This window comes from Cavia porcellus, unplaced genomic scaffold, assembly GCF_034190915.1.
Source record: "Cavia porcellus strain 051 isolate PalLab524CR breed Dunkin Hartley unplaced genomic scaffold, mCavPor4.1 scaffold_27, whole genome shotgun sequence".
Taxonomy (NCBI): domain Eukaryota; kingdom Metazoa; phylum Chordata; class Mammalia; order Rodentia; family Caviidae; genus Cavia; species Cavia porcellus.
The window spans coordinates 15,923,581-15,941,191 of NW_026947510.1; the positions used below are offsets into that span (position 1 = coordinate 15,923,581).

A 17,611-nucleotide genomic window follows, 5' to 3' on the forward strand; every position below is an offset into this window, starting at 1 on the left:
CTGAGAGTCATCCGATTTATGCAGTATAGAAGATGGTGACACAAGGGAGAAGCAAGGACAACAGCGCTGCCTGCATTCGACATCATGGAAGGGACAAAGCGACCGGGGTGGGGGGGGGTGGCTGGCACGGAACATCTCTCCCTACAATCAGCCATTTCATCTGTCCCAAGTAATGGGAAATGCCACTACCATTGCAGAGTCTACCCGGCAAGGAGGGGCCTCTGCACCTCAGGGCCACCCAGGGACCTCCCCAATTAAGCCACAGTAAATGACCCAATGAAAATATGCTGTCTACAACAAGCACATGCAGGTGACCCTTTGGGATTTTATCCCACAGAATCTCCAGTGAGTTGCAGGAAGAATTCTCATCAACCTTAGAAGCAGAGGGCTGAGAAAAACAAAAACAGTGTACAAAAAGAAATGAGTTATGCTCCCAGAAAAGCATTCAGAGGACAAAAATAAAACATTGCAGAGAACATCTCAGCCGTATTTTTACCCAAGACAAATGATGCTTATCTAAAAGTCTTCCTCAATTCTTTCCTAAATCTACTTGTTTTCAGAGTTCTCAGATTTAATTTCCTTCCTCTTTAAAGCCTGTCTGGACTACTCTGGCTAGAACTCATTTTTCTGGCTGGTTTCTGTCTCTCCAGACTCACTTAACACACCACTCAAGAGTGGTTACAGGCATAGTTTTCTCTCTTTTTTCCTGCAAAGGTTGTACCTTGCAATATACTAAGCAAGAAAAGGAAACTAAGTGCCAAACAATAGTGATATTATGTACCAGTATAGACAACATTCAGAGAACTAAAAAACTGATAGCTAAAATTGAGAGGAAAGCAGTTGATTATTCAAGGCTGCGTGGTGTAAGCGCTATGTAATCCTCTGTTAGTTGCCATTAAATGCCCTTCAGGTTGTATTGTACCAAAGAAGAGGAAAAGTCATGTGAAGGAGGTTTCTCTGGAGGGACAGCTTCATTATTTCTTATTCAATTTTTTATGAATTTCTTTAGAAGTATGTAGCCACTTGTTCAGGCAATGAACATTTTAAGTTTTCCAAGTATACTGCTTCAGAATGAAAGCCACTAAAGTGAAATGACTTTTTCCTGTTATTTCATGTCTACCTCTGATTTTATGGGAGGAACCCTGAAACACGTGACTTTTTTTCTAAGCATTTTCTCTCCAGGGGGAACAGAAAACAGATTAACCACAATCAAACATAAAAAAGTTCTCTTGTTCTTGTGGTTTGAAACATTTTGTTCACATACTTTAAGGCAACAAATATAATCAAATGTCACTATTTAAAACATGCTCCAAACCTAATGAGCACCATGCGGCTTTGCCAGACCACAGTATCTTTGAGAAATCACTCTGGAAATAAAGGCTGGAGACTACACACATTCCTCAAACAGCAGGAAAGTGATTCCAAGAAGAAGGGTTTGTGATCACCAAATGTAGCTCAACCCATACGGCATTTGCTGGGGGGCAGTAACACACCCTACACACCAATATCCTACTTTCAAGGATTGTCTGATTTGCCTCAGAGTATCTTTTTTCAAAAAGAAGCCAAATGCACTAGTAAAAATAATTCACTGTAATTAGGGCATTATATTTTCATTCATAGCACGAATTTGAGTTTAGCCATCATCCAATATATCATAATAAAAATTTCCCCCAAAATTTTTGAAGCTACATAATGCATTTGTTTAATGGCTTATCTAGAAGACCGCCAAATTCTAAATGTTCCATCATGCATTTATTCACCAGTTATCGGGAAACTTCTGAATAATTTAACATTTTCCGGTCTTCCACTATCAGATGGGTCTTTAATGTCTCTAAGAGTCTTTCTTCTTTGACTATATTTTTTCCACTCAAGAAAGAAATTTCTTTGTTGTTTAAAGTTTACAGCTATGAAATTGGCTGCCAAATGAATCATTTTCCATAGAGAAAGGCAAAGTGGCGGTATTCACTGTTGAATATAAGAAAACACTGCAGGCCAAAATGCATGTCACACTGGTATTTCTTTTCTATGCAAGAGTCTGGCGGTGCAGCTGAAACAGAGCCGGTGGCCAGACAGCACCACAAGAAAACATGGTCCCTGTTCTTCACCGGTTAGTGCAGGGACTAACTTACATATGCGGGGTCTGAAGCTGGTTTGGGGGGGAGGGGGCTAAGAGCTCATGGGCAGACCAGTCTACCTCTATTACTAGGGACAGCAATGTTATTTAGAAATCTCATAGGCAGTCAGACAGGGCTAGCCCTTCAGAAAAGGTCAGTGCTAAAGAAAACTGTGGCTGGAGGTGAAATTGTTGAAGGGCAGGTCTCCAGACACAGAAATGACTACACATATAAAGTTCCCCCAGAGATGAACATTAATGATTGATATTCTAAACAGGCATCAATCAACTTGGGTGGGGAATCAAAATCTCCCACCCTGTCTTTCAGGAAAAAGTCCTTGTTCCTTCCCTGTACATTGTTAAGTGACTTGCTTCCCCATCTAATCAATAGTACCTAAGATGATACTTGTAATCTAACTAGTTGACCATAGTCTTGTCCCACCTCATACCCACCTTGTGGTTCCCCTCTGGATCGATGTTACCTAAGCAACTACACTTGAAATCCTATTAGTTGATTATAGTTTTGTCCCACCTTATAAACCTTGTGGTTTTGTTCTCTAAAGCTCGCTTGAGAAGTGGGTTCCCTGGAGTCACCCACTTGGAATGCTTTTCTGTCTCTCTTAGAAGGTATCTTTCAATAAATACTTCCTACTCTTTAACTTCTATTGTTTCTAGAATTCATTCTTCAATTTTAAGAGAACATGAACTCGGTGTATTAGATGTCTAACAGGTTGGGAGTTGTGTTTCTTTTCTCTTCTTTGGGTTATTTGGAGTTCCTATATTATCCCTGAGTCATATGCTCTGTATCACCATAGCCTTGGAGATGTGTGCCTGCAACATGAATGGTAACACCAGAAATAGCTTAGGCAGCTATTTAACAGACAAACTCTATAGGAGGAAGACACCATTACCTCCTTGTAACTTAAGTGGCCCAGAGGAAAGGTTCAGCCCAGCGAAAATTGCCTAAGTAGACTCATTTACTAACCTTGGTTATCTTTCTTGGTTCCCTTATGGCCACTGGCATCCCCTTCTCCTCCTCTCCCATTACAAAAGGTCCTCTGAACACCACGTAGCAGTCTCCAGTCTTATCTAGACATGCTTTATCTTTTTCCCTTCCCTTGAGGACTTTATGATTAAACCCAGAACCCACCCACTTACAAGGAAGGAATTTATGAGTGGGTGTGTTTTGCTGTCATGTCAATGTTTCTTAGCTTGTTTGAGCTATAAACTGGACAGAGGAATAGATGCCCTGTTACACGCCTTGTTGTGAAACATCAGAGCATACTACAGTGCTGTATATATACAAAGGCAGATTTTAGCACAATCTCACACAAATAAACTGGATCCCTGGCCTCAAATGTATATCCTTTCATTATATGTCACTTATGGTACATAAAGACACTTCATAATATTAAAATATAGTCACTCTTCATTTTAGATTAATTTTTCTGGCTGTGGCCTAGCCTCTGACAGTTCTGGATACATGAATCAACCTCTACATTTCCTATAAATGGGCTATTTTCAACAGCAAAAATGACCCCTGATAAATCAGACAGTTTTCTCTTCCCTCTTCTCCAAACTGTAGATGCTGTTTAAAATACAAACGTTTTACAAATGGCTATTTGCTTATGCCTAAACTCAAAAAAACGACTTAATAGTGCCATTAGGAAAAATCCCTAGGTGATCCGCACACAGCCCTTGTCCCACTAATTTGTCCTGGGTTGCTCTGTCCTCTCAGTGAGCCTCAGGGCTCCCACGTGGCTCCCCTCTCTCTCCAGCCCACACTGCTCCTCTTCAGGTGACACACCTTCCAGCCTGGCCTTGGCCTTGGCTTTGTCCTCAGGAGCCTTTCGTATACCACTCACATCCAGTGTGAGTTAGGGCCCCTTGTTATTATTTATCAACTTTGTGTATCTGTCCTTTGCAGCCTCACATCATTGCCACTGCTGTTACTCAAGTGAGGTGAGTAACAACAATGTCTGTGTGCCCTGGATGGGGATCCTGTGGGGCCAGAGTGCGCTCAGGCAGAGGGGCTAAAAGATACAGTTCCCAAACTAGTGACCAGAGCCAGAGAGATCAGGACAGATCATCCCAAGCCCTCACCCTCTAGCCACTTCCTCAGCCTGTCCAAGATTTGTGGAGCCACTATTAATACCAATGAATACACTTAATCCTCACTGAAAGCAGCAACAGTAGATTCCATTTTCTCTCACTTAAGTCTGATTATAAAGTTACCATAAGTGTTGAATAACTGCTCATTAATACACATGAATTCACAAGCTGCACACACCATCTTCACTGTCCTACAGTGAGCACTGTGCTGTGAAACTGCAGGGATGACTCTGCAAAGCAGCGTCTTCACAGTGACCAACACTGTGGTTAAAATGCAACTGAGAAACAACTGAAACCAGAAGCGCAAGCATATGATTTTATGGGCCGAAGGTAACATTTGTTTTTAAAAGAGCCAAATGTGTAATTCGGAAAAAGTGAAAAAAAAAATCTACCACTGTATGGTAAAGTTCAGTCTTACAACACAGGTTATCATGCACATGGGCAGCCTAAGGCAATGGGTAATGATTATGTATTTATCCAATGAACATTATAGAAATAATTCCCAATTAGAAAGGCTGTTTTTTGTTCTACTTTGGTACTGCTTTAAGAGTGCTTTCCAGAAAGGGTGGTCCCAGGGGTGCACTAGCACTGTAAATTACGTTCAGGGCGCTTCAAGGACAACTCTGAGGAGGAAAACAGTTTCCAAGAGCAGATAAGGAAGAATGTATGGAAAGCAGGAAAAGCCCTCCTCTTACCTCAGCTGGGCTGGGGTGGGAGTAGGGAAGGACAGAGGCAGAACATTTCCCAGTGCAAAGCAAAGCGCTTCCTTCCTTGTACGAGTCAGGATAGGGCCTACCTAAGTTCCTGGGCCAGTGATAAAAACATTTCCTCTAAACCTCTAATCCTGTTGTCCTCTCTGCAAGGGCCAGTTTCATGGTGAACTCTTAGCAACGATGGATACTTTATTTCCTATCTTACTTTTTCTTGAAGATACAATTCCTGATGCCCACTGGGAGTGCTGGGGTCTGAGATACATAGGAAGAGAGAGGCAGTTCCTGCCCTGCAGTCTGGGTAATCTGATAGGCTAAAGGACTGCTGGGTAATCTTGTCCTATGCTGCCTGGTTACTGGGCTCCAGCTGACCCTTTTGCCTCAGTCTCTGGCGTAGCTGGGACTGCAGTCTTACACCACCACTCAGTTCACACACACTCTTCAGAGGAGGGAAGATTCTGGTAAAGGTCTGCACTTGGAAACGCTGGCAACAAAGCGGCCGGCAGCTGCTGGTCTGAAGTGACCATGCACTGTGCAAACAGAAGCTTCCTGGGGAGTGCAGCTATGAAGCACAACCTCGAGGAAAGGAAGTCCCGCAGCTGAGGGTCCCGGAATGGTAAATGATTTTGCGGGATAAGGATGTCCAAGGCATTAATATTTCCAATTTAATTTTGAAGAAACAGATGTTTCAGTAATTTTCAGGAAAATTTAATCTCATAATTATTTCCAGAAATGCTATGAAAATGTGCCTCAAGGAAGGATTAGTTTATTTCCTTGGGGTTGGCTGGTCAGTCTCTCTGCACTTATTGAACTTCTCCTTAGAAGAAAAATAGATTCCTAAAAATAGAAAACACACCTGTCACTTTCTGAGAATTTATTGTATAAGGAGAAAGAAACGTGCCAAACTTAGATACTGATCAGACTAATGTTTCAATCATAAAGTATAAAACACTTAAAATTACAGAATCCTACTAATGATGACATCTGTGAAAGGTATTGGGCTTACACTTCAGCATTAAAAAAAAAAAAAGCTACAGGAGGGAAGGAAGCTAAGGAACTTGAAATGTGTAGTTGAATTGACCCTGAAAAGTTGTATTCAGATGGCTGAAGTCTTTGTTTGGCGGGGAAACTATACTGGGGACGGAAGCAGGAGCACTCTACTGCTGAGCTACATGTCCATCCCCTATTATTTTTTTACATCTTAAGACAGGGTCTTGCTAAGTGCTCAGCCTGGGCTCGAACTTGCAGTCCTCCCACCTCAGCCATCCTCACTGCTAGTCTTACAGGCTGTGCCACACAGCCCTTAGCTAAAGACAGGCAAGACTTAAGAAATAAGTGAGCAGGTGTAAGTGATTCTCAGTGAAAGATCAGATACTCCTGTTGATTCTGGCTGTGCAATCTCAGGGGTGAAGCATCACTGAGGCCACAGAAAGCAAAGTGAATCCAGAGTGAGCAGACCTGAGTTTCCAACTTCTGGGCACGTTAAAAGCTTTGAACTTTCTCTTCCCACTTTTAAATAGGGACTATGATGTCATCCAGCTGTATCACAAGGTACTGAGTGAGATATGAAAGAGTGCGCTGCAAACTACGAAAGGTGATCCTGGTGTAATTTCAAGTTAGAGAAGGTCAATGAAGAAGTCGGGCTCTGGCAGAAAGGGGCCTGAGGTTTTGCCAAAAGCAAATACAGTAGAGAAAGGAATGGGCTCAGGAGCCAGTGTCTCACTAGAGGGGAGAGGCGGACAGGAAGGTGTACACGACGGCCAAGGAAAGATGGTCTGAGGAACCTCCAGGTGGAAAGCAACGACTAGACCCACGCCGAGGAGGCAGACTTCTGGTGACCTGGAAGGACAGGTAAGTTTCCACACCAGCAGAACTTGCCCTGCTCCCATCTGTGCAGACATGGACACGGTCTTGTTGGGAGCTCAAGGCCCCTGGGACTACTGCCTTGACGTCCAGAATGGTGGCACTTGACGTCCCATTCCTACAGAAGCCTGGTGCCTCATGTTTCAAACGCAATCTCTTGATTTAGCCAGTTCATAGCTGTGCAGCTTTCTTTGGTTTTGAAAATACAGGTAAGTATAAAGAACAGAGGCAACCACATATCTTTTTGATGTATTTTCTTTAAGGCTTTTGTGTTCTAAGTCATCTACAGATGGCTGAGTTCATGCTATAAACAATCTCATAGCTTAGTTTATCTCATTTAAAACATCTAAAGTATTTCAATGAGCAGCTGCTCAGTAACTGTTTACTGAAATGTAAACACGACTTGATGGTTAGAAACCATTTCCACATGCATTTGTACTATATGCCACTTACTTATTTATGTACTGTTGTTGGATAACTCTCCAGCTTTTCAGAATAGAATGTGGGTTCTTTCTGTAAGCCAAAAGCTTAGTGTCTGGATTCCTGTGTCAGCCTTGAGGGCTAGGTCTGTTATGTAGTGCTGCACTGTTCTACTAGAGGAACACAGGCTGGGGGGACATCATTAGTTCTGGCACCAGGCATTTCCTCATCAGCTTCAGGGAAAGCCAAACCAAGAACCATAACCCTCTTCAAAGGCCAAATCGATAACCATCTGCTCTACCAAGATTTACAGTCTCAATGACTCCAGTCCTCGCTCATGGCCTCCTCTCAAAACCTACAGCACATGTAATGACATGTTATATATATAGATATTGTTATTTTGTGTCATTTTATTTTTCCTCTTGGATCAGTCCTGACTGCAATGATGGAGCTCAGCTGTTCCTGATGCTCTGTGTCTACTCCATGACTTCTCGTAACTATTTCCCATGTGCTCACCTCTACTGTGCCCCTCCCTGATTTCCAGCCAGCTCCAGGAGTGGATCATGGACTGTGCCTAGGTAATAAGTACTTCCTGTTTGTTGGAACATGTCAGCTGATCCCAAGATAGGCACAAGAACCAAGCAATAGTCAGGCCCATGACTTTTATTCACACGACTCTGGAAAGAGCTGTGTCTTGCTGGACTCACTGCTGAACATAAGTCAGGCCGGGACTGTTGAGTTGTCTTGTCACTGCAGGGATGAAGGTAGGACAAACACAAAGAAAAAACAAGAAGCAACCATGGCAAACTGTGAGAGCCTCTAGAGAGTGGTGCACCTGGCTTTTTTAACACGTTGGTCAGTAGGTTCTTTTTCTGATTAAGCCAGTCTGCAAAATTAGTTTTAAAAGCTGAGTCCTAGATGATTTGCCAATTAGTCTTTCAACTCTCTGAGCTTGACCAGATGTCCCCTGGTTTGTATCAGTACCAAAAACAGTGTTCAACACTGTATGTGCACCTTGGGTCCAGAGTGCTATTTCATTTTGCTCTGTCCTAACCCCTGATACTGATGCACCAAACATCAGTTTGTCACTTGGCAGAACTCAGGCCTCCAATTGAACAAAATACCCACAAAAGCATCAACCACTTCTCAGTCGTCAAAGCAGCACTTCCCACTGTTGCAACAGGATGCATCCACTCCCACCATCCACAGAAAACGGCTGGGAGTCGTCACTTAGGGCAATGCATGGTTTTCAAAGCACCAGTCTTCCATCAGCACCTCTGTCTTTCAAGGGACTAACATTTGTCTTTGAAAGAACCCTGTCAATTTTAGCGTGTATTTTTTTGGGTCTATAACAATTCCTACACGAGAAATTCCAGATATTTCTCTTCACCTGAAGGACCTCATATAGGATGCCTTTAATTTTCCTAGTCCAAAGGAAAGAAAAATACAAATTATTTTGCCAAGAAAAAAATATGAGCTAAAACCCATTCTGATTACACATCGGTAAACATTGGTGACTTTATCCATAATATAATTGTTTTCTTTAAAAAAAAAATGCCTAGGTGTGGTGGCCATGCCTACAGTCCACTGAAAGGCTGAGGCAGGATGATTGATGGAGCCCATAGGTTCAAGACCAGAGTGAGCAACACAGCCAGACCTTGTCTCAAATAAGTAATAATAGGAAAAAAAATGCCCCACCAAAGAAAACAAGGATCTGATGTCATAGTGTGAATTTGGGAGAGTGTTCTCAAACAGGCAGCATTCTTGGAAAGACAGGCAGCCCAGCTTGCTTGCTCACTTTGGAAAACTAACACTCATCTTCCCAGGCACAGAATAAGAGACAGTGGATGGAAAGACTATCTAATATCAGCATTAATGGTTTTTAGAATGAGGTACAACTTGTACTAACTTACAGGGGGGGGGTTGATCAATGATACTGAAAATCATTTTTCAGCTGTGCTTAGAAAATGAGACCTATACAAGGCCGGTGATTTAGTTCAGCGGCATAAGTGCCTGCCTTGCAAGCGTGTGGTTGTGAATTCAATTCTCGATACCAAAAAAAAAAAAAAGAGAGAGAGACCTATTTTGGGGGCTACAATCTCGACTAAGGTCACTGCTATAGAAACACGTGGTGCCAGAAGTACAGACAAGACAAGAAACATGTAATTGTTTTCTAAGCAATCAGCTATGAATAAAATGCACAAGTACGTTACTCAGCCCACAGAAAAAAATGGTTTCTAAAAACTTCCTTTGTTGATCTCAGAATTACATGTTTGAAGGCTTACTCTATTTTGAATATGTGGTAGCAAAATGTCATGCCACAGTATAAATCATTTTCGAAAAATTTTGCTAATTAGAAAATATAGGAAAGGAGATGTAGCTCAGCGGCTCAAGTGCCTGGTTGGGAAGTGCACGGTCCTGAGTTCGATTTCCAGTACTGTCTCTCCCCAAAGAAAATATAATAGTTACAAAAAGCAACTGAAAGTGTTGGATGTGAAATAAACTGAGACAGAAGAGATACCTGGATAATGAGGCTATTCCTGAAAGAATTGAAATAGTGTACAAAATACCACCTTGTTACAGGGTTTTGTGGTGCATACTACAGTCTCCTTTTAGAGGTGGTTTCTAGGTTCTGTCTTGAGCAAAGAATTGGTCAAGACAAGCGCAAATGGTAGCAAGGTTTATACTTACTAAAGGTAGGAGAAGAAACAAGGACTGCAGAGCAAGTCTGAGCAAAAAAACAAGTACTGTACAGCTGAGAGCAGGCCACCATGAAGGAACAAGGGTTCCTCATCGTTAGCATTTTTCCTCCCCAAGATGGTGTCAGCTCGGTGCTGTCCTGTGGAAAACTTGCTCAGGTTCTCAGGGAAAAGTACACACAGCTTTGGGATGGGATCTAGAACTGCTCTGCTCCAGCATCCTGGTTTTGTAATAAACAGGCCATGCCCACTTCCCCTACAGTCCGCCACACCCTAATCCCCTGCCCCACTCTCTAAACATCTGAGCTGAAGGCCTGATGGAGAAACCAACCATGGTTTGTAAATGTTTTATGTATATACAGGAATCTGAAAAACATTCAAAATACATTTTGTTCCACTGATGGAGAAAAATAGATTAAAACTATGAAAAGATCAAAATATAAGGAAACTATGAATTTAAGAACTACAATTTAAGAGCCTGTCTCCTTTTTAAGTAACATGATGTAGTTATTCCAAGTCCAATAACATCACAGGCATTTTACATACTGTCCAATAAGATCTGCAGAATGATTCCATTAGATATAGATTTTTACTTTTTATTTGTTTGTTTATTGTGGTTCAGAAGATTACACTTAGGGCTTTCATACTGAGCTATATCCTCAGCCCTTTTTTTGAAACAGAGTCTCAGTTGCTTAGACTGGGTTTGAATGTGAGATTCTCCTGCCTCAGCCTTCCAGAGTGCTGGGATTACAGGCACACGCCACCACACCCAGCTTATTTATTTCCTTTTTTTTTGTACCAGTGATCAAACTCACAACCTCATGCTTGTCAGGCAGGTGCTTATGCCACTGAGCTAAAGTCTTCTGTTCTTTATTTCCATTTTAAAGAAGACAAAATTGAGTTCAGAAAAGGTAAATACCTTATTTGAGAGCACAAAGTCAAACTTAATCCCACAAATACTGAAAAGCAAAGCCCAGAGCTTTTCACATGCTTTGATAAAAAGCCCTAAGCAAGTTTCTGAGCCTCTCCAAGCTTCCAGGGGCAGGTGTGCTGCTGTGTAATGTATCCAACCAGAATCTAAGAAACCTAGAGGCTCCCTCACAACGTGGAGGGGGTGGGCAGGAGGGGTGCTGGCTCCTTTTGGTTCTAACAGCTGGATTCCACATGAGAAATCTAGCTTTCCCAGGTCTCCAATGACTTTCTTTTTTCTCTATTCAACCACATATCACCCCCAAACACATGCCCTGTTAACCACACAACGGTTCAAGCGCCATTAAGGCAGACGAACTAGGTATTATCACTGCTGTTAAATAGCAGGTCACCTCAGATTAGCCTAGAGTCACGAGTCTTACAAAGTTTGTCTGGCTGCCCCACACCGCTGCCCCCCCTCAGCACAATTTTCAGTGCCTGGTGGCTGCAACTCACAGACACCGTGTTCTCTAAGGGCACACCCCCTTCCTGTACTGCTCGTCTTGCCAGACCTGAGGTCCTGGAGACACTCACGTGTCTCACACATACACCTCACACATACATCTCCAGCATGTAGTGCAGTGTGTGGCACAGTCAGTGCTCAAAAGATGTTGCACGGATCCTGAATTTTCTGTTTTTGAAAGGTAGATAGGAAATCGGAGGAAAGGTCCTGAACGAGCCTTACAACACACAGGCCCATTAAGCAAATACCAAGTAACAGCTTCTCTCATTGTACACAAAAGAGATGCTCCTGAAAGGTGAGGAGATTTATAAACCAACACCTTGCTAGTAACATCCAAGAATGTTACCTTAATTTAGCACTGTTTACGTTTCGATAATCGGTCGAATTTCCCTCCCAACTCCTGACATCAATAAATACTTTCATACACCTTGTAACAAAGCTACAGGACATTTTTAAAGTTAAAAAAAAAAAAAAAACTACATGATACTACTACTACTATATACTACTGTTTCAATGGTGGATATCCTAAATTACATATTTCTACAGGCGGATGTCTATCATACATTTGTCCAAGCCCATAGAATATTCAACATCGAGTGACCTTGTGTCAAGTATGTACTCTGGGTAATGATGATGTATCACTGTAGATTTGATTGTAACAAAGTGTCACTGTGGTTTGGAATAGCAACAGGTTATCGTTGTGTGGGGACTGGAGATATACAGGAACTCTTCTTCTGATTTATTTTGTGGTGAACCTAAAATGGCTCAGAAAAATAACGTTGGTTTCTAAAAAGTGTCGTAGAACCTGAACCCCTTCGTTAACCTACACTGTCAGAGTTCAGTGTTTAACAGACCACTTCTTCATCCTTACAGTTGTAAACAGCAACATGGAAAAATCATTACTATATCTGCAACCTTCTAAAAATCAGTAATGAGGAAGTTTTCTGCAAAGCATATGTATTTATCCTCCAAATCACTCTTGTTTTTAATTCAGACAGTGTATTTTAGGCTACACTTACCCATTTTTTCTTTAAATAAGAGACAAAGACAAAAGTGTCCTTTAGTTCTGAACTCAAGCCACAGAACCAGGCAGAGTCAATTCAGAATGCTCAAAAGAGAGGCACTGTGGCAAGCCGAGTTTGAAGGTGAAGGAAAGGTGTACAGACTGGGAGAGGGACATTTCTTAAGGACAGAATATAAAGGAGAAAAAAGGGCAGTGTTTGAGGGGTGGCATGGGGAAGAAATGCACACACAGCAACCCTCGCTGGACTGCAGCCATGGGTCCCCAGGCCACCCCTTGCCACCAGACCCTCCCAGCCGTTCTCCTTTCTCAAGTGCTCCCTGGGACGCATCCACCACACAAGAGTCCACTGCCTCTCCATACTTTCTGCGTACCTCGGCCTAACAGTGTGGCCTCAGCACGGGTCTACTTTCCAATTAAACTGTAAGCTCTGTGAGGACAAGAAGTTTGCATTTCATTGCTTTATGTTCCTTAGATAATGTGGCATAAAGTACCAAACATGATACTTGAATGAATAAATCAGTACATATATTACTTTCAGGAATTAAGATACCGGATGCAGATCCTAAGATGAAAGATCAATGAGAAGATGGTGAAAATTAGAACACAAGTCTCCGTGAGGAAAGACAAATACTGAAAAATGGGGACAGGAAAGGTGACAAGGAAAGCATCCTCTGAAATTAGACACCAACATGAATCTCACAATCTGTGAGATACCTCATTGAAATGACAGTCTTGGCCATTTATTAGAAAACCAACTCAGAAGCTGGGTGGAAAGAATGACAAGAAGGAAATTTAAATACACACACATACACTGCAGAAAGCAGAAGGGGAGCCCTGGCCGCCTTCAGTACTGGATTCTGCATCACTAATCTCACCATGCGCCCACTTTCCTGTCCCACTAACCACATTTTTAAGTCCAACAATTTCTATTTTTAATACAGGCCTCCATTCCTCTACTGGACCACATGCATCTATTTGTCTCCCTACAATTCAAATTCTCTTTGCCCCATTCCTCAGCAGAATTCAAAGAACCAAGCACCTTTTTGCAAGATGAGAAAAGTTTCCTCTCTGGTTTGGGCTCAGTGTTTCAGGAAGATTTTGCTGAATGTTTAATAACGTTTCTGAAATGTAGTGCTGTGAGGCTTCCAAATCTCCATCTGATGTTTCTGTGGGTGCCAAGTGATTCCACTGAAAATGTTTTGCATGTAACGAGGAGTTCCAGCCTTCTGTGTTCAGCGCTGCCCTTTAATATGCAGGGAACACCACTGTTCTACTGACAGAAAAACACTCTTAAGCTACCTTGAATCTCACAGAAGATGTGAAATCAAGCACTATAAAAGGAGCCTTTAGTTAGACGACCACTGGCACAGCTTAAAAACTCACAGGGACTCAAAGAACTGGAGAGAACACACCCGACCAAGCTAGCAGGAGCCAGGGAACGCCAAGCCTGCTTTGGAAGGGAGACACCATCTGCTTAGGCTAGAGATGAGCAATGCAGTCCCCAGGCAAGTTCTGCGTCATCCTGGGTGTGTTGGTGTGGAATCAGCCATGGGAGGCACCGATGAACTCCCACCCTCTGGACTTCTGGAACTAGGATGCATAATCTTTTGGATTCTGCTCTTCCTACTGACAGCCTGGTGACCACTGTTAGATCAGCCATTTGAGTTTCATAGCAGTGCTACACTGAGAGGATCCTCACAATTCTAAGTGGATTTAAATCCACTGGCTTTCCACTGGCCTCGCTGTTAATTTCGGACAGATTTCACAGACCATTTCCTTGTCTGTAAAGGTGTCGTTTTATTCTCACCATAACACCGTACACTCAATGTATTTTTGCTAAATTAGTAAATAAATGCTAGGTTGAAATAATGTACGTGCAAGTCTGGCACATAATTAGTGCCTAACAAATGTTCAGCACCTTGCTCTCCCTCTTCCCCTCTTAACACAGAAGAACTCTTTTATGTATAATTTCCATGTGTGTGTTTTATTTTATTGTTTCACCTTCAGAATTGAAAACTGAACCAAAGTGCTCTACCACCTGAGCTAAATCTCCAGCCCTTTTTAAATTTTCACTGGGAGACAAGGTCTTGTTAAATTGTCCAGGCTAGGACTGAACTTGTAATCCTCCTGCCTCAGCCTTCTGAATAGCTGGGATCTGCAGATGTCTGTCACCTTGCCTGGCTTCCATGTGGTTTTTGTTTGTGTTTTTCTTTTCAGTTCTAGGGTTTGAATCCAGGACATGTACATGCGAGGGAAGCGTTCTATCAGAGTTATTTCCCTAGCCTTCTGTTTTTTTCTTTTAATTTTATTGAGAAAGGGTCTCTTTAAGTTGCTGTGTATCCCAGGCAAGCTTCCTTGAATTTTTGAACCTCTTGCTTTAGCTTCCCAAGTATCTGGGATTACAGATGTGCACTACCACACTCAGCTCCATGTAATTATTGTTTGTTTATTAGTTTTTCCTTAATGTATCACGTAACCAAAGTGAATTTTTCTAATTATAAAATACACTTTCACAATAGAAAGTGAAAAAATGACATATTTATAAAACAAGAAGCATATTTGTATATTAGCACATTTCATTAGAGTCTGTGATTTCTACTAGAATGCTAAAACAATGCTCAGAAAAGGAAAGAAAAATCATTCCACATTTTGGGATAGTCAACATAAATGTTTGATATATAGTCTCTTTAGACGTTTATTTGTGCAATGCTCTACAATTTATTTCTACAGAAATGGAATCTATTCTTTACATATTATTGGAATTTTTCACTAATTTTCTTACAAATACACAATTGTATCATGATTTATAATTACATAGGGCTGAATTATATAAATATGTGTTAATTTGCTATTATCATTATTTACTTAGTTTTCCTTCACTTTGGTCATTATAAAGAATTTCATGATAAAACATCACTATATACACACTTTTACAAAGATGTTTCTAATTAGTTAAATCAAGATAAACTCCTAGAAAAGCAGAAATAAGGATAAAGAATGTGCACTGTATTTTGAGGTCCATGTATTCCCAGCTGCTGTTCTGATTTCATCAGCCTGATTAACAGGTGTTTTAATTTATATTCATTACTGCTGTTCATACTGGCTATTTATATTTATCTGTGCTTTTTTTCCCCTGGTCATGTCATGTCCTGTTTCTTTACTCATTTTCTACAGAACTGTCTTTTCTTGTTGATCAAATATACAACAGAATCTTTATGTTGGCAATTTTCACCATTTTTAGAAGTTTTTACTTATGGTAGGCACCATAGTAAATTTTCATTTTTATACAGCTAAATATTCATATTTTTGGTTTGCTTACAGACAAAAACCTCAACAGTTCTGAGCTATCTTACTCTTTCAATACTAATAAGTAATGTTGTTAAGTAATCACAAAAGAAACCGTTAATCTTATTATTTAAATGCAAACTACTACCACACGGCCACAGCCATTTTCTAGGTCTTGAAGCATACTACATTTGTAAAGTCAATTCTGTATTGGTACACAGGTTCATATTTGAGGTTTATATCAGAATTCTAACAACACAATATTGAAAATTAGACATAATTGTGTTTTTGCCCTCCTCCATGAAGTTTTTTCTTTCACATTATACAAATAAGATTCTTAGAAATTCACATGGGGAAAATTTATAAAACATTGCTATAATCACAATACCTATGAAATCACTTAACATTCTGATCATTTTTACATTTATGTGTTTATGCATAGACTTGGTACATTCATATACAAATATACAAAATATATACCTTTACATAAAAATGCTGGCTCTACAATGTCTGTTTTTACCATCTTACTTTTTCCCCTAATCTGCTTGCCACTCTCCGACCTCACAGACAGCCTGGCTGGTACATATGACAATGAAAGCAACAAAGAAACGTTGTAAAAATTTGAAATTGTATGACACACACACAAGCCTCCTTCCTATTCAACTGGTCTAATTCAGTTTTAATCATTCCAGGGTATAAACACACTAATTTATTTGGCCATTTAACTACTGAAAGTCATTCACAGTGATTCCAATGCTTTGATACTACATGCAATAAGGCAATAAATATACACGTGTATATATATATATATATATGTATATATATATATATATATATATAAAAAACACACTCCCCTTTACTTACACTAACTAGTGCTTCATTTCTGTAGGATGAGTTATCAAAAGTAGGCTTGTGGAGTCAAAAGCTATATATTTTAAATTCTGATAACTACATCTATACCACTTTCCAGAAAGAGTATAGAAACATATAACAACCTGTAAAATATTTGAGATAGATTTCTAATAAGTTTGACCAAATAAAGGTTGGTTAATGCCCATCAAATTAGGAATAGATAAAAAAAAATGCAATACTTTTGTACAATGGAATATTATTTAGTCATAAAGAATGATAAACTCATGGCTTTTATAGGTAAATGGATGCAACTAGAAACCATACTTATAAGTGAAATAAATCAGACTTGCACGTGTAAACACCATATTGTCTCATAGTGTAAGAAACTGAAAGAGTAAATAAGATCCAAAAGTTACAAAAGATATAGTAAAAGGGAAGGAAACTGCTCAAAGGGAAATGATATTGTTTGATCAATGTTGCAGGCCTGTATCTGGTAACCTGAGCAACTATTTTGAAGGTAATATTATGCAATGTTGTTAAATTCCTATCATGTTGATTTGGAATCCTGTATCACTATTGTTTTTTGTTGCTGTCATCTTTTTACTTGTTTTTTGTTTGCTTGTTCTTGATTTTTTTCTCTTTAAAATTAAAAAAAGTTGATTATATATCTTCAATAGCTGAGTGTGGTGGTATTTTGCCTGTAATTCTTCAGGAGGCTGAGGCAAGAGGATCGCCATGAATTCTAGGCTGGCCTGAACTACATAGTAAGCTAAAGGCCAGGCTGAACTACACAGCAAGACCCCACCTCAAAAAACCAAAAGAGTATCTTCAAGAAAACAACTACCCACTGAACACATTTATTTATTCCCCCCAAATTCCGAGAGTCCGATTCTGTGCTATGCTACTTTCATTACTCCCCTTGTTTCTTAGTAACCCTCTTACTCGGGGTACATAGAGAAGCACAGAATATAATACACACATTTTCACCATGAATTTAAAAATAAACATGTGAAAACTGCTGTAAGGTATAATAGCTTTAAAATACAACTTCCTGCTGATCAACCACCGTTTTTCAGGGGGCCAAGTAAACACCATGCAGGA

General features: G+C 40.5%; 1 protein-coding gene and 1 long non-coding RNA gene across 3 annotated transcripts in view; both read right to left on the bottom strand.

Moving 5' to 3' along the window:
• Pip4k2a (phosphatidylinositol-5-phosphate 4-kinase type 2 alpha) overlaps positions 1-17,611 on the bottom strand; it is a 154,804-nt gene that overhangs the window by 99,977 nt on the left and 37,216 nt on the right. The gene's annotated exons all lie outside the window — the stretch shown is intronic.
• The window catches only part of LOC134473499 (uncharacterized), a 59,250-nt gene that overhangs the window by 5,619 nt on the left and 36,020 nt on the right, over positions 1-17,611 (bottom strand). The window contains exon 1 of the long non-coding RNA XR_010043747.1: positions 1-17,611. This exon is cut by the window's right edge and continues 36,020 nt beyond it. This is a non-coding gene — a long non-coding RNA (uncharacterized LOC134473499).